This window comes from Oncorhynchus tshawytscha, linkage group LG16, assembly GCF_018296145.1.
Source record: "Oncorhynchus tshawytscha isolate Ot180627B linkage group LG16, Otsh_v2.0, whole genome shotgun sequence".
In the NCBI taxonomy this organism is placed as follows: domain Eukaryota; kingdom Metazoa; phylum Chordata; class Actinopteri; order Salmoniformes; family Salmonidae; genus Oncorhynchus; species Oncorhynchus tshawytscha.
In genome coordinates, this window is record NC_056444.1 from 24,456,207 (window position 1) to 24,478,814 (window position 22,608).

The 22,608-nt window shown below is 44.1% G+C and overlaps 1 long non-coding RNA gene across 1 annotated transcript; it reads right to left on the reverse strand.

Annotated features, from left to right (window-relative positions):
- Positions 1–607: 607 nt before the first annotated feature.
- On the reverse strand, positions 608–5,379 carry LOC112215545. Its single transcript, XR_002948240.2, has 3 exons — positions 4,907–5,379; positions 2,370–2,536; positions 608–2,173 (listed from the first exon to the last, which is right to left on the reverse strand). It is a non-coding gene; the product is annotated as an uncharacterized LOC112215545 (long non-coding RNA).
- Positions 5,380–22,608: the final 17,229 nt, after the last annotated feature.

Sequence of the window (22,608 nt, forward strand, 5' to 3'; positions counted from 1 at the left end):
TATGAAAAATAAAAGGGATCCATTTATAATACTATTCTTGTAAATTAAGGTGTGTTCAATAAATGTCATGCTCAATTCACTGAATCTATACATTTGACTGTTGGCTTTGACATTCTTACTGTCTATCAGGATAATTGACATTGTCTACTAGTAATGTAATGTAAACGTGACAAGAGAAAATCCAAAAAGCAGGCATAGGCAACGAATGGTTCAGCAGCTGAATTGATTAGGACCACACCACGTGATCATGGTTAGGTAAAGAATGGTTCAGCAGCTGAATTGATCAGGACCACACCACGTGATCATGGTTAGGTAAAGAATGGTTCAGCAGCTGAATTGATCAGGACCACACCACGTGATCATGGTTAGGTAAAGAATGGTTCAGCAGCTGAATTGATCAGGACCACACCACGTGATCATGGTTAGGTAAAGAATGGTTCAGCAGCTGAATTGATCAGGACCACACCACGTGATCATGGTTAGGTAAAGAATGGTTCAGCAGCTGAATTGATCAGGACCGCACCACATGGTTAGGTAAAGAATGGTTCAGCAGCAAGGGCCTGGTTTGTTTCAAAACAGAAAATACAGAGATTCATTGAAGCCCCCCTCAGAAAGAATTTAGATCTAATACAGAAGGTGATATCCAAAGTACATTCTGATATGATCTTTATCAGATATGTAGTTTCCATTGTGGTGAAATATGGGGTCAACCAAGCTTCTGGTGTTTCTTTCTTATCAAGCGAGCCAAGCAGTTAACATATAATTGTGTTCATTTAAATATCTGAAATGGTATTAGTACAGCTAGTTTAATTAATTTGTATGATAGTAATCAAGACCAGTTGTTTAGCTGTTGATTTTTTCATTATTCTTAAAAGACAACGAATGCTTGTAAAAAATAAAAAAAACGAAAACCTTTTGAATATTAAATACCATACATTTAGTTTTTTATGACATTTAATAGACATTAAAAAAAATTCTGGAGGGGAATCTTGAGTGAGGCTCTATAAGTTAAGTAGTTTCTATAATGGTGTTTGAATGGATTTTACATGGGTGTTAGGGTTCAGAATGCACCCTGCATCCGACCAGGGGGACTGACTGATACATATTCATGGCATATAACATACATATGATAACATGGAAAACCCGGTTATGGTCTATTTGAGCCTGTGGTAATTGTTATCGAGACCCACTCTCCTCCAATGCATAAATTGAGCTCTCGCTAGAGCGGTGGACATTTTGTTGTCTGGGCTCCGGTGTGGCAGCTCTTTCGTGTGGAAAACCCAATGCGATAAATGTCATTTCAAAATCAATTTGCATAAAAAAAGGAGAAGGAGGAAAAGAGTGCTTGGTCTGGACAACTGATAATGAATAGACTCGAGAGATTTGCATGAGAGAGGACCAGGGCCATGCAGTCTAACCTCTGCTATAACTGCACAACAACACTATCCGGTTGTATCAGAAGCCTATGAAATACACACTCACTGTAGCATATCTACCACACAACACAAATACATAATGCAGCATGAATATATGCAAATACACTTTCATATACTGGACATGATAATGGTCAAATAAACATGTGACATCTGAAACATCTGTGACAAAACGACAACAACACAGTATAAAAATTATGAAAAAGGGTGGGGAGGGGGGGCGGTTAAAAAAAAAAACTGCAGACGAGAGTGGTTGGTCGACACTATCTCAAGACTGGACAGCACAATCATCACTGAAACAGATAGGCAGCCGGCAGTGCTCTGTCTCCTTGCTTGATAAATGGGCCTGGATGTCAGTCAGTCTCTACGGTTTGTGTTTCAGTGTGCCAACTCCTCAGTATTAAAAGGAAACAGGTAAGGGGGTACTTTGAGCTGCTTCGATCTGATCAATAGTCCTCAGCTGCAGACGAAGACAGACGAAGAAGAAGAAGAGGACTCTCCTCGACTACGCGTATTCTTAAGCAATAACAACGTGATCCGTATTATACACCCAAGAATACCCGTCACCGAAGAGAATCTTAAACACAGAGAGGCAATAATGGGAATCGCAAGCAAGCGTGACCGCATCATCAAATTCCTCAGTCGATCCCAATGGCAAGCAACACAGAGAAAGACGCTGTATCAACATAATTGATTGAAGACGCCTTGAAGCACAACACAAGGCCCCTTCAAAGGTTTTTCTGCAAATAGAAATTAACAACAGTGCATTTTTCAATCCAAAGCCAAAAGAACAAAGTGGTGTAAACTATCTTCTCTTCCAAGGGTCTGCATCTCTCTCTCTCACACACGCCAGTGGTCAAATAAATGGAGCTCCATAAGACAGGAGAGGTAAAGGGGTGGTGTGTGGGGACGCTTGCCCCTTCAGCATGCTCTTACCTGGGCCAGAGGTGGTCTGAAGCCCTGCCCTCCTTGGAAGTCCTGGTGGTCCTGTCCTCCAGGAGCGATCCATAAGGAGGAAGAGATGCCCATTTTAGCCCTGTCCTGCTCTCTCTCTCTCTTTCGCTCTCACCCCACACCAGCATATCCACACATAATGAAACCTCCTGGAAACACAGAGATGTAGAGGTTAAGGGTCACAACCACAACCACCCATGGCCTTTTAAACCATCCATAATACCATAGCCTAGCACATTCCATTAACATCCCACGGTCAACCCAACCCCCTCCCCCTAAAGAATCTGGTCAAATCAAACAAACCGAGAGAATGCCAGGAGGCAGGTATAAAACATGGACTATTTGAAGATTATTTTGTCCTGAATGTCAGACTAACAGAGACAACAGGGGTCGCTTGAGATTTTATTCCAAAACATACACCTACTATTCCTATATTTAATATAATAAATTAAATTAAATCTTTGTAATGGAAAATGTAATCTGCACAAATTTGCCAGAATCGAAATAATATTGTTCTTTAAATTATTCTGAATAAAATACATTTTGAAATGTGTTGTTGATATAAAATGTGAGGTGTGTTATTGTGAAATGTTAATTCACCAAAGGCCCTGAATTTTTGAAGATAATTTTCCAAATTAAAGTAATAATTAAATGCCGCTATGAAGACATAAATAATGTATGATAAGTCAAAGCAATTTCATTCCAACCGACTCTAATTGATTTGCTCACATGAATGCAAATAGCAGGCTCCAACTAAGCCTATCCAAAATCATTCCATTGATTCGATGTAAAAAAATAAAAATAATAATTGATTCAAGATCTACAATTACTTCATTAATCGTTTTGTAAAAGAAAAAGACTTCATCTGCATCTCCACAACCTCCAGATATAAATTAAGAAACTGTCATTCCCGACTTCACCGTTCAAGCCTTAAAAAAATGTGTATGTCTGACAATTACATTATGCATGACTGCCAGGATGAAATTCATACCAGAACTAACGATGGAAAAAGGAAAGCATTTAGATAGTTAACCACTGAAATAATCAAAGCAACCAATTTGAAGATTTAAAAAAAATAGATCATTACAATCCACTCTTGGTTGGACCTGAAAGAAAACGCCCTAAAAAGATTTTTTTTAAACTGAAATTGGGAAATCACTCTACAGTACTTAGCTAAATCACCCTATAGCTATAGCTACTATTCCAAGACAAAATAAATCCTGGTCAAAACTAACAGGATGACACAGTGAAAACCATGCAGCAATTTGTTCAGCTTACCTAAACCACAATTTCGCCCCCACACTGAGGAAAACAGGGTGATGGAGACAAACAGACAGAGAAAGAAAGAATGAAAGAAAGAATAAATGACAGAACAAAAAAAAGAGGTGCTTATCCTTCAGTGTCTCTCGTTCTCTCTTCTACCCAGCAGTTAGACTAGGAAGCTGAGGCACGGGGCACAACAATAGCAGCTCTCCAACATCCCCTCTCACCTCTTAGGCTGGACCACTTCTCTCTGGTCTCTAAAGCAGCCTGAAAGACCTTCCCCCACCCCCGTGTGCTGTTGAGAGCTGGGACATACCCCCCACACACTAGCCTTTGTACCCCACCCTCCCCCACACACAAGCCCATATCCGGGTGGATAACCCCATCCATCCACCCCCATCAATCCACCCTCCAACCCTATGGGTGTTTCCACCCATCTTAAATATACACAGAATAAACTTACCAGAATCATTGATTCACTCGAACCAAGAGTTTCTTTACGTAGAAATGATGCTCATCAAAGAATAGTTCTAAGATACATTTTCACTAACATATGGATATTCTGTGCTTTTTTCACACATTATTCAAAGTTCTACTAGGTATCTTTGGCTTGAATCACATTTTTGAGCTGATTTATTTCAATACTCACAGATGTATACCACTGTACTTAGACCACCATACGTTGCAGGCAGAGATGAAAAGATGAGTAGGAGAACAGAGGGAGAAGAAGAGTGAGAATCTGTGCAGATAATTTTTTCTGCTGTGGTCGGCCGGAGTATCTCTGGATGAATCTGTATTCTCTTCCTCACTCCTCCACACCTCCCTCCTCCTCGTCCTCTTCGGTCTGAGAGGCTCTTGCCTCGTGCCTCCGCCAGATGAAACCCCCCTTACTTGCTGGACCCTTTTTCTGATTGCAATTTAATTGCGGGAGTCCCATGAATATGGTAATACCTCACACCACACGAGACGAATCCAATGAAAAAAAGAAAGCCACCAGACAGTCAAACACACCAATACACACAACGGGACGACAAAGCACACAAAAAACAAACACCAAGAAAAATGAACACCAAACTCCTTTTGTATGTACATAAATGTTGTACACTGTTGGTCAGTATACAGCAGAGAGAAAAAAACATGTCTGCACCAACAAAAAAAACAAGAAAATAAAAATTGATCACAATTTTTACTTCTTTTTGGGATGAAAAAAGAAGAAGAGGGAATTGTGGCATATCCACTTGTGTTGAAGCTCTTACCCTGTGAGTGTTGGTCCAGGCACAGCCTTCCACAGAGCTACTAGCCAGGCTGGTGTCTGATCCCCTGCCTCAGAGAAGACATGCCGTGATTGTAAGGTGTATCACCTTGTTTTTGTGTTGTCCACAGTGGAGAGCGGCGGATTGCAATGGGGTTAGCAGCCTGCGCGTCGATCAGCAGCGTTTGTTCACAGGCAGGTGTTCCCCATGCGCAGGCAGCCCCCTCGCAGTCCCAGCGTGTAGCAGTAGTGCCTAACGTGTCAGCCAGCCAGCCAGCCAGCCAGCCAGCCAGCCATGGGGTTGTGCAGGTGGATGAGGCTGCAGTAGCAGCAGCATCAGCAGCAGCAGCATCTCAGGGAGGGACGATGCTCAACAACAGGATCAAACCTCCTCTTTGCACAGTTGTTGCTCGCCACAGTGAATGAACTTACAGCTAGAGAGCGAGAGGCAGAGAGAGACAGAGAGAGAGAGAGAGAGAGAGAGATGGGAAAGAGAGAGGGATGGGAGAGAGAGTGACAGAGAGAGGAGAGACTGAGAGAGTGTGCGAGTGGTGTGATGTGTGTGTGTGAGAGAGAAAGGAGGAGAGAGAGAGGTAGAAAGAGGAGGGAGTGGAAGGAGAGGTGGGGTTAGAGAGGGAGAGAAAGGAGGAGGGAGATAGAGAGAGGGGAGAAATCGCAGCAAACCCACAGCTACAAGTCTGTGGATTGACATTGGATCCTCTCTCCTGCTCAGAGGAAGGGAAAGGAGAGAATAATTAGATTTGAGCTTCACATATGGTTCCAGGAGGCAGGCAGTAAGTCGTGGTGGGTCGCGGATCTCAGGCACCTAATGGTGGATTAATTGAGGGACATCTGACATGCTGCACGCTCTATGGGCCCCACGTTGACTGGTTCCCAAACGGGGGTAGGGGGTGCACGAGGGGCCATGTAACCCCCTGGGGACCGCTGTTAGTACAATGAGCTAAAAAAAATACCACCATGAAAATGGTTCTATGTACTGTGTTCTTTCCTTCTCCATCCCTGATCACCAGCATGTGTTGTTTGATATTAAAAAAAGAGAGGGATGAAAAGAAGGTCATTTCTCTTTGAGTTGTAAAGATTCTAATTTGATTTCCTTCTGGGGAGATAAGTCAAATGTGTGTTACTGTCATCCGTTGAAGAGGAAAGGAAAGTATTAGAGACGTCCTCAGTGTGATGACGGGTCGTTCGATCTTATGAGAGAGAGAGGGGGAGACAGGGGAGAAAATACAGAGAGAGACAGAGATAGAGATAGAGAGAGAGGGGGGGGACAGTGGAGAAAAGACAGAGAGAGACAGAGATAGAGATAGAGAGAGAGAGGGGGGGGGGACAGTGGAGAAAAGACAGAGAGAGACAGAGATAGAGATAGAGAGAGAGAGAGGTGGGGGGGGACAGGGAGAAAAGACAGAGAGAGACAGAGATAGAGATAGAGAGAGAGAGGTGGGGGGGGACAGGGGAGAAAAGACAGAGAGAGACAGAGATAGAGAGAGAGAGAGAGAGAGAGGGGGGGGACAGTGGAGAAAAGACAGAGAGAGACAGAGAGAGAGAGAGAGAGAGAGGGGGGGGGGGACAGTGGAGAAAAGACAGAGAGAGACAGAGAGAGAGAGAGAGAGAGAGAGAGGGGGGGGGGACAGGGGAGAAAATACAGAGAGAGACAGAGATAGAGAGAGAGAGAGAGGGGGGACAGTGGAGAAAAGACAGAGAGAGACAGAGATAGAGATAGAGAGAGAGAGGGGGGACAGTGGAGAAAAGACAGAGAGACAGAGATAGAGATAGAGAGAGAGAGGTGGGGGGACAGGGGAGAAAAGACAGAGAGAGACAGAGATAGAGATAGAGAGAGGGGGGACAGTGGAGAAAAGACAGAGAGGGGGGAGAGAGAGGGGGTGGGGGGGGCAGGGGAAAAGACAGAGAGAGACCAGAAGCCCAATGCATTTCCTTGGAATAAAGGAGAGGAAAAACTAACACACCTCATTTCTTTCAGACTGATGTAAGGTTGTCTTAACGCCAACAAGCCTTTTAACTTCCCGCAATGGGGCTACCTTTTGAATTTCAATTACGAGGGCCCAAAATGATTTGAAGAGGGATTTTTTTTCATGGTAATTGTCTGATCAGAGATGATTCCCTGGTGATCAAAGATAAGATCTGTAAACACTCAAGCTGATCAATGGAAAAGTACTTTTGATGTGACACTGTTCTTAATCTTCTCTCAAAGACAACTTTTCATGTACTTAAAGCTTTCCCATTGATTTAAATGATCTAATAATTTTCAGTGTAATGTTCACTGTTTTGAAAATCAGTGGCACATATAAATTATTGTTATATTATACACCGAAACTTCAGTCTTAGGTGAGTAAAGTAAAAAATTCAGATCCGGGGTCTGAATTTCGATGAATTCCCCTTAAGTAAATGTCACACACAAACAAACACACAAGCTTAAGCCTAACTCTACAAAAACTATTTGTGTGAGGCTAAAACATGTTCACCAATCTTAAAGATATGTGGAAAAATTATATAAGCATTATCTTCTAGTATGATTCTAATACAAAGCAGACAAAAGAATGAAATGGGCAGAGTTCCACTCAGAGCATAGCTCTTTACTGCCCCCTATTGATCCCTGTGGGTCTCGCATAACAGACCCAGCAGCACCAGGCTCTGCTCGTTGTTCTCTGCAAGGATGTTTCATTCTGAAGGCATTCAGAATGACACATTAGAGCTGAATAACAAATAATTCTTTACGAGGCAAAGGCATTCAGAATGACACATTAGAGCTGAATAACAAATAATTCTTTACGAGGCAAAGCCATTCAGGGAGACAAACAAACAGCACACAAATGAAAGAAAGAAAAGGCATGCAGAAAGCTTCCTCTCCTACTGGATAAGTAAGGAGTGGAAAGGAGAGAGGAGGGGCAGAGAGGGAGAGAGAAAGAAGGAGAGAGATGGTGAGGGCATAGACAGAAGGAAGGAGAAGGTTTGAGGTAAGAGTGACTTTTGAGATGGTTCAGGGTGGAATGAGCGAGTCACATAATCATTCAGATTTGAAGCGCTGCAAGGCCAAGTCTCTTCTCCGCAAAATGTGTCGCCTCACGTCCACACAAAAAAATCCATAAGGCACTCTTTTTTTTTAAAAACAAGGTCTCAATTAATGTGAGTGTGTATGGGTATACTGGGGGAATGTAAGGAGTTAAATCCTGCTCTCTGTTGTTGAACTGAACCCCTTGTTTCCTCTAGTTGAGGTAATTGAAATGGACTGTTCTTCATCGATTAGGAAGATACTTATATGATGCAATACAACAGGTAAGTCTGCAGGACCTTGGTGTATTTTCATACACAGCCTACACTGTTCAGGAATACCACTATGCATACCAACTCAGTGGCCTTGTGTTTAGAGTGTACACCCTGAGATTGGAATGTAGGGGGTCATTTAGTGACTGTCATAAGCAGTGGTGTAGTGGAGGGTAAATGCAAGTAAACACAGCTAACCAACTTTTTTTGTGGAGGGGGCCCACCTTTTGCTGAACAATTATGTTGAAAATATATACTAACGTTAGGTGCTAGGTGCTATCTAAAACCTAAAAGGGCTCTCCCTGTGGGACAACCCTTTGAAGAACACTTTTTGGTTCCAGGAAGAAGAACCCTTTTGAGTTCCATGTAGAACTCTTCCCACAGAGCGTTCTACATGGAACCCAAAAGTGGTTCTCCTATGGGGACAGCCAAAATAACCCTTTTGGAACCCTAAGAGTGCAGTTAGGAATGGCAATCAGAGTTTACCCACCTATTTGCTTTTGCACTACATCACGGGTCATTAGGCAACAACATCTACTATCACAATTAGTCAGTCCATCTCTATTTAGTCTCTCTGATATATTATTAATAATACATATTACTAGATTACCTGTATTTACAGATTACTATTACTACTTGCTTATGAACTACTGTATGAATTGTTACATTACCACTTTTAGCACCTGTACAGATCCCCTGACTAGAAATTATGTATTCAAATTTGATACACTCAATTAATTCACCTCATGGATCATACTAGATGCAAGGATGCTGGCCTGCCACTACTCATGCAAAGCATACTGTAGGGACTTGGCAGTGTTTTGATTTAACACCCAACATGAGCACAAATGCTACCAATGCGTATCGACACAGATAAACGGTTTGGAATTACTTACAAAGGACACATACAAACACCACACACATCCAGGCGCACGCACACACACACACACACACACACACACACACACACACACACACACACACACACACACACACACACACACACACACACACACACACACACACACACACACACACACACACACACACACAGTTAGTCAAATGTTTTTTTTTACTAGTCTTGTGGGGACTTCTGGTCCCCACAAGTATAGTTAAACACGTCCACACACACACACACATATACACACACATCTGAACCATTGCAAGTCCGGTACATAGCCTTCGCTCCACATATTTAAACGGACACAAGGGATAGAGAGATGAGAAGACTATGCCGCGAAGGCTAAACACAATGCAGCTGCAACATAATGGCCTTACATTCATTCCATTGCATTATTAAAGAGAGAGGGAAAGAATGCCTCAGGCAAAGGGCTGAGGGGAGAGGCAACAATAAACAAGAGAAAATGCACACATTTGAAAACAGACACTTAGAACATTTACCAATGCAGCAGGTGAATATTCGGCCTGCAGATATAGGTCTAGATGATATTACCCCACAGATACCAGTGCAAAAGCCTCATGGCAACAAAACACTGGGTACGGCAATATCCTGCATAGCAACATCAACACACTCTGCACTGCGCTCTATTTGTGCATCCCAAATGGCACCCTATTCCCTATATACAGTGCATTCAGAAAGTATTCAGACTACTTCATTTCTTCCAGATTTTGTTACGTTACAGCCTTATTCTAAAATGGATTCAATTGTTTGTTTCCCTCATCGAACACAATTTCCCTCATCTACACGCAATACCCTATAATGACAAAGCAAAAGCAGGGTTCTATAACTGAAATTTCACATGTACAGAAGTATTCAGACTCTTTACTCATTACTTTGTTGAAGATACTTTGGCAGTGATTACAGCCTTGAGTCTTCTTGGGTATGATGCTACAAGCTTGGCACACCTGTATTTGGGGAGTTTCTCCCATTCTTCTCTGCAGATCCTCTCAAGCTCTGTCAGGTTGGATGGCGAGCGTCGCTGCACAGCTATTAGATTGGGTAAAAGTCAGGGCTCTAGCTTGACACAGTCTTGGCTGTGTGCTTAGGATCGTTGTCCTGTTGGAAGATGAACCTTCGCCCCAGTCTGAGGTCCTGAGTGCTCTAGAGCAGGTTTTCATCAAGGATCTCTCTGTACTTTGCTCCGTTCTTCTTTCCCTCGATCCTGACTAGACTCCCAGTCCCTGCTGCTGACAAACATCCCCACAGCATGATGCTGCCACCACCATGCTTCACCGTAGGGATGGTGTTGGCCAGGTGAGGAGCACTGACTGGTTTCCTCCAGATGTGACGCTTGGCATTCAGGCCAAAGTGTTCAATCTTGGTTTCATCAGATCAGAGAATCTTGTTTCTCATGGCCTGAAAGGCCTTTAGGTGTCTTTTGGCAAACTCCATGCGGGCTGTCATGTGCCTTTTACAGAGGAGTGGCTTCCGTCTGGCCACTCTACCATAAAGTCCTGATTGGTGGAGTGCTGCAGAGATGGTTGTCCTTCTGGAAGGTTCTCCTATCTCCACAGATGAACTCTGGAGCTCTGTCAGAGTGACCATCTGGTTCTTGGTCACCTCCCTGACCAAGGCCCTTCTCCCTGATTCCTCAGTTTGGCCGGGCAACCAGCTCTAGGAAGAGTCTTGGTGGTTCCAAACTTCTTCTATTTAAGAATGATGGAGGCCACTGTATTCTTAGGGACCTTCAATGCAGCAGAAATATTTTGGTACCCTTCCCCAGATCTGTGCCTCGACAGAATCCTGTCTCGGAGCTCGACGGACAATTCCTTCAACCTCATGGTTTGGTTTTTGATCTGACATGCGCTGTCAACTGTGGGACCTTATATAGACAGGTGTGTGCCTTTCAAAATCATGTCCAATCAATGGAATTTACCACAGGTGGAATCCAGTCAAGTTGTAGAAACATCTCAAGGATGATCAATGGAAACTGGATGCACCCGAGCTCAATTTTCGAGTCTCATAGCAAAGGGTCTGAATACGTATGTAAATAAGGTATTTATGTTTTTTATGTTTCATACATTTGTAAACAAATTTAAAAACCTGTTTTCAATTTGTCATTATGGGGAGTTGTGTGTACATTAATGGCTAAACACATTTATTTATTCCATTTTAGAATAAGGCTGTAATGTAACAAAATGTGGAAAAAGGGCAGGGGTCTGAATACTTCCACAACACTCTGTATTGCATTACTTTTGACCAGGACCAAAAGTAGTGCACTTTGTAGAGAATATGGTGCAATTTGGGCTGCATCTCCCTCTGACCTTTGATCTGTAGAAGGAGAGCTCAATTAAGTCACGGCACATCTGGTGCCATAGATCGACATTAGACCTCAGCACACAGTTGTAGCAGGAAGCCAGCAATACATAGAAGAGGGTGTACTCACCTCGAGTAGTAGTTTGAGAGAGGAGAGAGACAGTCCTTTGTTTCTTCTACCACTATCAAGTAGAACCAGGAGAAAATGTTTTTTCACACACAAACACACACACACACACACAAATTAGGAATGTAAATTGGTCGCTCTCTCATGCAAATGATTTGCGAGTTATGAAAAGAGACTGGGAGACACTCCTCCCTCTTGATTAGATTACAGAGAATATGAAGGCTTTTAATAGGGAAGACGGACGAAAACCTCACCACGAAATACAGAAAAATATTGCTTTTATTTGACTCAGTTTAGAATTCCCATGGTGAATCTGTGTCAAAGAATCCATTCTATTTTTCAATTTTTTACCTCTCAGGTACGTCAAATAAAACCTCAAGAATCGAGTAGAATCTTTCCTTCAAAATGTCTCTGTCTGGCGTTGTAACCTATCAGTCGTGTTGTCTGACAGCGCCCAGTGACGGTCGTCAGGGCGAGCCAACCAATCTCATCCCCCGGTTCCGTCTGTCAATACTGACAAAGAAGAATTATGACGTGTCACCAGATATTTATGTCCAGAGAGCTTTAAGCATACAGGATTGTTCCATATTATTTGCGTCTACTGTCCATCAATTGACCCATGGATTGACCCCTGCCAGCTGCCATAAGTCCCGCTGCCTCAGACATGTCGTAACTCTGGTGTCGCTGGGGCGATAATAGTCATAAATCATCAGCCATATAAAAGGCTCCAACCTGACGCCATACTTAGAGAGCCAGCCACCACAGCAGAAGATGTATTGTGTGTGTTTGCGTGCGTGTGCGTACTGTGTTCCAGCCAAGTGCTCGGATCCAGCATAGAGAATATAGTATCATTGTAAAATGAGGCACACCACTGAGGAAACGTATGCATGCATTTCCTAATCATTCTGCCATTTTTACAGTCTCAGCTTGGCCTGTAGAAGGCCCTTCTCTGATTGATGCTATATTTTCTCTCTGTCTGGATGAGATGTTGTCTGAGTGAATGTGCTAATCAAGATTTGTGTCAGGGTGAGGTCAACCACAATGGCATGCTGTGTGTATGCGTGTGTGTGTGTGTGTGTGTGTGGTGTGTTCATGTTTGAGCATCCATGCAAAGATGTGTGTAATGGTTCTGTAGATACATGTGCATGAGTGTGTGTGTGTAGGGTTTTCATACATACATAGGCACATATGTGGGATGTAAATATCCTCTAATGCATGGCTTAGCCAGAGTGAGAATATATTGCCTTGATTGGCATGCATTACTATTGTATGGTTGTCATTGAATATTATTGCTAGAATTCTGCTTACAAAAAAAGTTGTTTAGGCATTTTGAAAAGGTCAACCAAGGTAAACCATCAAATTGAGCTAACTAACCATTGCAAAGAGCTGCATCACCCAGTCAGTGTCTGCAATCTGCATTGTGTCGTCACTCTCTCCATGGCTCATTACTGCAGTACTGGAGCCTGACTTGTCAGCTATCATACTGTGTGAAACCCAGAAACCAGGGTGACATTTTCTTAAGACGGACAAGCAAGAAATGAGCTCTGCCAACTCCATGTTGTAGATAGAGAGGTGTGCGTCCCAAATGGCACCACAACCTTATTTAGTGCACTACGTTTGACCAGAGTCCATAAAAAGTAGTGCACTATATAGAGAATAGTGTTCCATTTGGGACGCGCAAGGGTGTAACTCTAACTCTGGCTGGAACTTGTGAAGCTTCTTTGTATGGTTGTACTTAGTGACTCAGTTGTCAACTGGATTCAGGAGTCCGTCAATGAAGATGAAATAACAGAAAACTCAACCTCACTCATTGGCTCTGATTGCTTAACACTAGAGTTAATTAACTGTCACAGACCCTGTCATTCTTTCATTTCTTATTTTTTGTTTTTTTAAAAATGTTTGCCTTGACTGCATGATTTCTGGCTTATTATTTGATGGCACATTTACTTGTCATGTTCATACCCATGAACGTTCAGTTATCAATAGTACAGGAAGAGGAAGAAAATAGAGTTGCAACCAATTTCTTGACGCGTCTTTGATATGTGCTGGCGGTTGGGTGACATGATACGATGTCGCCAAGGAAAGTGTGATCAGAGGCTTTCTGGAAGGAAATCAACATCTAAAATATGTCTTAAACATTTCCAAAATATGTCGAAAACATGAAACTATCCCCTAGTATTAAGATTGAAATAAGTGAAATGGCAGCTGAGCACAAACTGAATGGCAGTCTTGAAATGATTATATACTTTTATGAAATGTACATACAGTCGTGGCCAAAAGTTTTGAGAATGACACAAATATGAATTTCCACAAAGTTTGCTGCTTCAGTGTCTTTAGATATTTTTGTCAGATGTTACTATGGAATACTGAAGTATAATTGCAAGCATTTCATAAGTGTCAAAGGCTTTTATTAACAATTACATGAAGTTGATGCAAAGAGTCAATATTTGCAGTGTTGACCCTTCTTTTTCAAGACCTCTGCAATCCACCCTGGCATTCTGTCAATTAACTTCTGGGCCACATCCTGACTGAATGGCAGACCATTCTTGCATAATCAATGCTTGGAGGTTGTCAGAATTTGTAGGGTTTTGTTTGTCCACCTGCCTCTGAGGATTGACCACACGTTCTCAATGGGATTAAGGTCTGTGGAGTTTCCTGGCCATGGACCCCAAATATCAATGTTTTGTTCCCCGAGCCACTTAGTTATCACTTTTGCCTCATGGCAAGGTGCTCCATCATGCTGGAAAAGGCATTGTTCGTCACCAAACTGTTCCTGGATGGTTGGGAGAGGTTGCTCTCGGAGGATGTGTTGGCACCATTCTTTATTCATGGCTGTGTTCTTAGGCAAAATTGTGAGTGAGCGCACTCCTTTGGCTGAGAAGCAACCCCACACATGAATGTTCTCAGGATGCTTTACTGTTGGCATGACACAGGACTGATGGTAGCGCTCACCTTGTCTTCTCCGGACAAGCTTTTTTCCCGGATGCCCCAAACAATCGGAAAGGGCATTCATCAGAGAAAGTGACTTTACCCCAGTCCTCAGCAGTCCAATCCCCGTACCTTTTGCAGAATATCATTCTGTCCCTGATGTTTTTCCTGGAGATAAGTGGCTTCTTTGCTGCCCTTCTTGACACCAGGCCATCCTACAAAAGTCTTCGCCTCATTGTGCGTGTATATGCACTCACACCTGTCTGCTGCCATTCCTGAGCAAGCTCTGTACTGGTGGTGCCCCGATCCCACAGCTGAATCAACTTTGGGAGACGGGCCTGGCGCTTGCTGGACTTTCTTGGGCGCCCTGAAGCCTTCTTCACAACAATTGAACCGCTCTCCTTGAAGTTCTTGATGATCCGATAAATGGTTGATTTAGGTGCAATCTTACTGGCAGCAATATCCTTGCCTGTGAAGCCCTTTTTGTGCAACTCAATGATGATGGCACGTGTTTCCTTGCAGGTAGCCATGGTTGACAGAGGAAGAACGATGATTCCAAGCACCACCCTCCTTTTGAAGTTTCCAGTCTGTTATTCGAACTCAATCAGCATGACAGAGTGATCTCCAGCCTTGTTCTCATCAACACTCACACCTGTGTTAACGAGAGAATCACTGACATGATGTCAGCTTGTCCTTTTGTGGCAGGGCTGAAATGCAGTGGAAATGTTTTTTGGGGATTCAGCTCATTTGCATGGCAAAGAGGGACTTTCCAATTAATTGAAATTCATCTGATCTCTCTTCATAACATTCTGGAGTATGCAAATTGACATCATACAAACTGAGGCAGCAGACTTTGTGAAAATTCATATTTGTGTCATTCTCAAAACTTTTGGCCATGACTGTACACATGGCATTTCACGTGTCACCCCATATCACCCAACTATATTTCGGCCTACTGTTGGTTTTGGCTGTGCAGTCAATTCCCTGGAGGTAGCCTACCTAAGCATGCCAGATAAATGCCAATAGCTGCTCTATCCACTTGAAATGAGACACTGAACAGTACGGCAGCTTCTGCATTTGGACTGATGAGTTCACATCTCCCTGTCAGTGGCCCAAATGACACCCTGTTCCCTATATAGTGCACTACTTTGACCAGGGCGCATAAGTAGTGCACTATGTAGGGAATAGGGTGCCATTTGGAATGCAAACCTATCTAACTTGTCCTCTCTCTCCACTCTGCAGGCAGATTGTGCAGGCACAACATTCAAATCACAATGACCTAATTTGACATCATTATGTCATCCACTGTACTTGATTTGATCATTTGATCAGTATTAACTGTCTGTGGACTAATACCTGATTACTTCCGGCGCCGACAGAGATGGCCGCCTCGCTTCGCGTTCCTAGGAAACTATGCAGTTTTTAGTTTTTTTACGTGTTATTTCTTACACTAGTACCCCAGGTCATCTTAGGTTTCATTACATACAGCCGAGAAGAACTACTGAATATAAGATCAGCGTCAACTCACCATCAGTACGACCAAGAATATGTTTTTCGCGATGCGGATCCTGTGTTCTGCCTTACAACCAGTGTAACGGAGTGGATTACATGCAGCGACCCAAAAAAACGACTCAGAAAAAGAGGGAAACGAAGCGGTCTTCTGGTCAGACTCCGGAAACGGGCACATCGTGCACCACTCCCTAGCATTCTTCTTGCCAATGTCCAGTCTCTTGACAACAAGGTTGATGAAATCCGAGCAAGGGTAGCATTCCAGAGGGACATCAGAGACTGTAACGTTCTCTGCTTCACGGAAACATGGCTAACTGGAGAGACGCAATCCGAAGCGGTGCAGCCAGCGGGTTTCTCCACGCATCGCGCGGACAGAAACAAACATCTTTCTGGTAAGAAGAGGGGCGGGGGCGTATGCCTTATGGCCAACGTGACATGGTGTGATGAAAGAAACATACAGGAACTCAAATTCTTCTGTTCACCTGATTTAGAATTCCTCACAATCAAATGTAGACCGCATTATCTACCAAGAGAATGCTCTTCGATTATAATCACAGCCGTATATATCCCCCCCCAAGCAGACACATCGATGGCTCTGAACGAACTTTATTTAACTCTCTGCAAACTGGAAACGATTTATCCGGAGGCTGCATTCATTGTAGCTGGGGATTTTAAGGCTAATCTGAAAACAAGACTCCCTAAATTTTATCAGCATATCGATTGCGCAACCAGGGGTGGAAAGACCCTGGATCATTGTTACTCTAACTTCCGCGACGCATATAAGGCCCTGCCCCGCCCCCTTTCGGAAAAGCTGACCACGACTCCATTTTGTTGATCCCTGCCTACAGACAGAAACTAAAACAAGAAGCTCCCACGCTGAGGTCTGTCCAACGCTGGTCCGACCAAGCTGACTCCACACTCCAAGACTGCTTCCATCACGTGGACTGGGAGATGTTTCGTATTGCGTCAGACAACAACATTGACGAATACGCTGATTCGGTGTGCGAGTTCATTAGAACGTGCGTTGAAGATGTCGTTCCCATAGCAACGATTAAAACATTCCCTAACCAGAAACCGTGGATTGATGGCAGCATTCGTGTGGAACTGAAGGCGCGAACCACTGCTTTTAATCAGGGCAAGGTGTCTGGTGACATGACTGAATACAAACAGTGCAGCTATTCCCTCCGCAAGGCTATCAAACAAGCTAAGCGTCAGTACAGAGACAAAGTAGAATCTCAATTCAACGGCTCAGACACAAGAGGCATGTGGCAGGGTCTACAGTCAATCACGGACTACAGGAAGAAACCCAGCCCAGTCACGGACCAGGATGTCTTGCTCCCAGGCAGACTAAATAACTTTTTTGCCCGCTTTGAGGACAATACAGTGCCACTGACACGGCCTGCAACGAAAACATGCAGTCTCTCCTTCACTGCAGCCGAAGTGAGTAAGACATTTAGACGTGTTAACCCTCACAAGGCTGCAGGCCCAGACGGCATCCCCAGCCGCGCCCTCAGAGCATGCGCAGACCAGCTGGCCGGTGTGTTTACGGACATATTCAATCAATCCCTATACCAGTCTGCTGTTCCCACATGCTTCAAGAGGGCCACCATTGTTCCTGTTCCCAAGAAAGCTAAGGTAACTGAGCTAAACGACTACCGCCCCGTAGCACTCACATCCGTCATCATGAAGTGCTTTGAGAGACTAGTCAAGGACCATATCACCTCCACCCTACCTGACACCCTTGACCCACTCCAATTTGCTTACCGCCCAAATAGGTCCACAGACGATGCAATCTCAACCACACTGCACACTGCCCTAACCCATCTGGACAAGAGGAATACCTATGTGAGAATGCTGTTCATCGACTACAGCTCGGCATTCAACACCATAGTACCCTCCAAGCTCGTCATCAAGCTCGAGACCCTGGGTCTCGACCCCGCCCTGTGCAACTGGGTACTGGACTTCCTGACGGGCCGCCCCCAGGTGGTGAGGGTAGGCAACAACATCTCCTCCCCACTGATCCTCAACACTGGGGCCCCACAAGGGTGCGTTCTGAGCCCTCTCCTGTACTCCCTGTTCACCCACGACTGCGTGGCCATGCACGCCTCCAACTCAATCATCAAGTTTACGGACGACACAACAGTGGTAGGCTTGATTACCAATAACGACGAGACGGCCTACAGGGAGGAGGTGAGGGCCCTCGGAGTGTGGTGTCAGGAAAATAACCTCACACTCAACGTCAACAAAACTAAGGAGATGATTGTGGACTTCAGGAAACAGCAGAGGGAACACCCCCATCCACATCGATGGAACAGTAGTGGAGAGGGTAGCAAGTTTTAAGTTCCTCGGCATACACATCACAGACAAACTGAATTGGTCCACTCACACAGACAGCATCGTGAGGAAGGCGCAGCAGCGCCTCTTCAACCTCAGGAGGCTGAAGAAATTCGGCTTGTCACCAAAAGCACTCACAAACTTCTACAGATGCACAATCGAGAGCATCCTGGCGGGCTGTATCACCGCCTGGTATGGCAACTGCACCGCCCTCAACCGTAAGGCTCTCCAGAGGGTAGTGAGGTCTGCACAACACATCACCGGGGCAAACTACCTGCCCTCCAGGACACCTACACCACCCGATGCTACAGGAAGGCCATAAAGATCATCAAGGACATCAACCACCCGAGCCACTGCCTGTTCACCCCGCTGTCATCCAGAAGGCGAGGTCAGTACAGGTGCATCAAAGCTGGGACCGAGAGACTGAAAAACAGCTTCTATCTCAAGGCCATCAGACTGTTAAACAGCCACCACTAACATTGAGTGGCTACTGCCAACACACTGTCAATGACACTGACTCTACTCCAGCCACTTTAATCATGGGAATTGATGGGAAATTATGTAAATATATCACTAGCCACTTTAAACAATGCTACCTTATATAATGTTACTTACCCTACATTATTCATCTCAGATGCATACGTAGATACTGTACTCTATATCATCGACTGCATCCTTATGTAATACATGTATCACTAGCCACTTTAACTACGCCACTTGGTTTACATACTCATCTCATATGTATATACTGTACTCGATATCATCTACTGTATCTTGCCTATGCTGCTCTGTACCATCACTCATTCATATATCCTTATGTACATATTCTTTATCCCCTTACACTGTGTATAAGACAGTAGTTTTTTTTTTTTTTGGAATTGTTAGTTAGATTACTTGTTGGTTATTACTGCATTGTAGGAACTAGAAGCACAAGCATTTCGCTACACTCGCATTAACATCTGCTAACCATGTGTATGTGACAAATAAAATTTGATTTGATTTGATTTGATTTGAGTACAGCCATGTGTAATCCAGCTATACAGTTTATCTTACCTGCACATATTGTCCCTCCCTGCTTGTATCTTGCTAGACTCTTCACATCAGTGTCCGTTTGATTCTAATACCATTTTCACACTACTGAGTCGACTGAGGAGAAGACATTTGAGCCAATACAGTAGTGTATGGTTAGGTTCGGCACGATAGTGTGAACATGATTTTGTGGGCCATGGTATAACCTCTCTCCTAATTGATGCTGCGACTGTGAGGCACGGTGAATCACGGTGATGTCGGTGAGAGAGAGTGCATGTGACGGCATCTTACCGGAACACAGCTGTGACTCACCCAGATGATGGCTGACAGAAACATGGCACCCTGGAGGATTACACAGCCAGCCATCTCCACAACTCTGTCTGTCTGTCTGTCTGTCTGTCTGTCTGTCTGTCTGTCTGTCTGTCTCTGTCTGTCTGTCTGTCTGTCTGTCTGTCTGTCTGTCTGTCTGTCTGTCTGTCTGCCTGCCTGCCTGCCTGCCTGCCTGCCTGCCTGCCTGCCTGCCTGCCTGCCTGCCTGCCTGCCTGCCTGCCTGCCTGCCTGCCTGCCTGCTCTGTCTTCCTGCCTGCTCGCTCTGTCTTCCTGCCTGTCTGCATGTCTGTGTGCCATCCACCCTGCAATATACTACAGCAGCCCGCCTGTCTGTCTACCGGCTGTAACAAGTATTTCCATCCTAGACCTGCTCTGCTCCTTCCAACTTTCTTAGGTACTTTCTCACCTTCCTTTCTCTCTGCCATATGAATATGTTGGATGTTGTAGATGTAATGTAAGTGTTTCAAGCCAATACAGGTACAAGTATCTTTAAAATGCAAATACCTTCTTCCTCTCTGTTACTTTCTGTCCAACACTCTTTATCTAGTTCCTCAACTGACTTCCCTGCATGCAGTTTTATCATTTGCTGCAGATTGCGTTCCATCTGGCCTTGTATCCCTTTATCCTTTCCTTTCCAACATCTCTTTACACTCTTTATTATAAGAGTCTGAGTCTATAAGGCAGCTGCATTTTAATGTCCACAGTGGATGGCAGAAGTATCTCAACATCACTACAGCTGTATGCTACTGGTGAAAGGGAGAAAGAACACTGCAACTATATACAGTAACTTCTCTCTCTCTCTCTCTCTCTCTCTCTCTCTCTCTCTCTCTCTTCCCACTCTCGTTCTCCCATTTCTCTCTTTTTATCTCACAGCCCCTCTCTCTCTCAGCCCCTTTTTGCTAGTCGTGATTGATCCCCTTGTGTTTATCAACTCTAATTAAACATTTAGAGCCATGGGCTCCCTGTTGTTCAATGTAATTTCCTCTAAATTCAAAAGTGGAGCAGCCCGAGAAATCTTTATTATTGGCAATGAAGGCTTAGCGATAATGAGCGAATGGGATGAAACGCCCAGTTTACCGAGACTCCAGCCGGCACTGTCTGAGAGAGCACTGATGAGAGATGGAGGAGAAGGAGGAGGGAGGTGGGGAAGGGAGGAGATGGGATGGGGAGGTGTGGAGGGGTAGCGAAGGAAGACGGAGAGACGAGACACAGATATGACTCCCTTATCACTCAGAGAGAAGATCAGAGAGAGGTAGAGGCCAGGCAAAGGCACCCTAAAGACCAGGGGACATTTACATTCATGCAAAAATGACTACTCCATATGCCTATATCAAGTCATTCACATATAGAATAACATTGCTGGTTTCAGGCCAATAGTGTTACCCTTGTATGATGTGGCTATCAAGCAAACAACTAAAAACCTATGTCCAGATTAGGGTTAGAATATCCTGTAATCTGATTAAAGGGAGATGTTGTATGTAATATAAAACCTCAGAGTATCGCTCAGCTTTTGGGACCTTGTTGCAATAACCTCCTGGGCCAGACAACACAGACCTATAAACTACAACAAAAAAAATGGAAATTTGGAAATGTGATAAATAACAATCAAAGTGTTATTCAATTCGTTGTAGATAATCTAGACAGCCACTTTCAACGTCTGGTGCGTCTCTCCAGTCTCCAGACATAGCCGGCTGCAACTAACCTTACAAACAAGAGTAACAGAATGGAACAGAATACTTTTTAAAGAGATATCCAATTTGTTAAGCAAACTTTTAACAAACAATGTTATGGCCATTTTACCGGAACAGATCTGATTATTCATTCTAGGAAAAGACCGACTGTGACCCATCTCTAAGGCATGTTGGTCTGAGCTATTAACCGAATTAGACTGAAAACAATGGACACAATAATGAATCAAATATGTATCACAATAATAGACACACACACACACACATATATACGCTATATATACACAAAAGTATGTGGATACTCAAATCAAATTAATGGATTCGGCTATTTCAGTAAGTGCTGTTAATGTGAATTGGAAACGTCTAGGGGGAACAACGGCTCAGACTGCGACGTGGTAGGCCACACAAGCTCACAGAACTGGATCGCTGAGGGCTGAAGTGGGTAGTGCGTAAAAATCGTCCTTCCTAAGGTCGCAACCTGGCTCTGGAAGCAAAGTCAGCATAATAATTGTTTGTCGTGAGCTTCATGAAATGGGTTGCCATTGCCGAGCAGCCTGCACAATGCCAGCATGCACATCAGCATGCACAATGCCAAGCGTCGGCTGGAGTGGTGTAAAGCTTGCCGCCATAGGACTCTGGAGCAGAGGAAACACGTTCTCTGGAGTGATGAATCATGCTTTACCATCTGGCAGTACGAAGGACGAATCTGGGTTTGGCGGGTGCCCGGAGGACTCTACCTGCCCGAATGCATAGTGCCAACTATAAAGTGGTGGAGGAAAATATGGTATGAGGCTGTTTTTCATGGTTTTCATTAGTTCCAGTGAAAGGAAGTCTTAACGCTACAGGATACAATTACATTTTAGACCATTCTGTACAACTTTGTAGCAACAGTTTGGGGAAGGCACTTTCCTGTTTCAGCACGACATTCCCCCTGTACACAAAGTGAGGTCCACACAGAAATGGTTTGTCGAAATGGGTGTGGAGGAACTTGACTGGCCTGCACAGAGCCCTGACCTCAACCCCATGAACACCTTTAGGATGAATTGGAACGCAGACTTCGAGCCAGGCCTAATTGCCCAACATCAGTGCACAACCTCACTACTGCTCATCGCTGAATAGAAGTCCCTGCAGCAATGTGGCAACATCTAGTGGAAAGCCTTCCCAGAAGAGTAGAGGCTGTTATAGCAGCAAAGGGGGAACCAACCTCATATTAATTTACATGACTTTGGAATGAGATGTTCGGT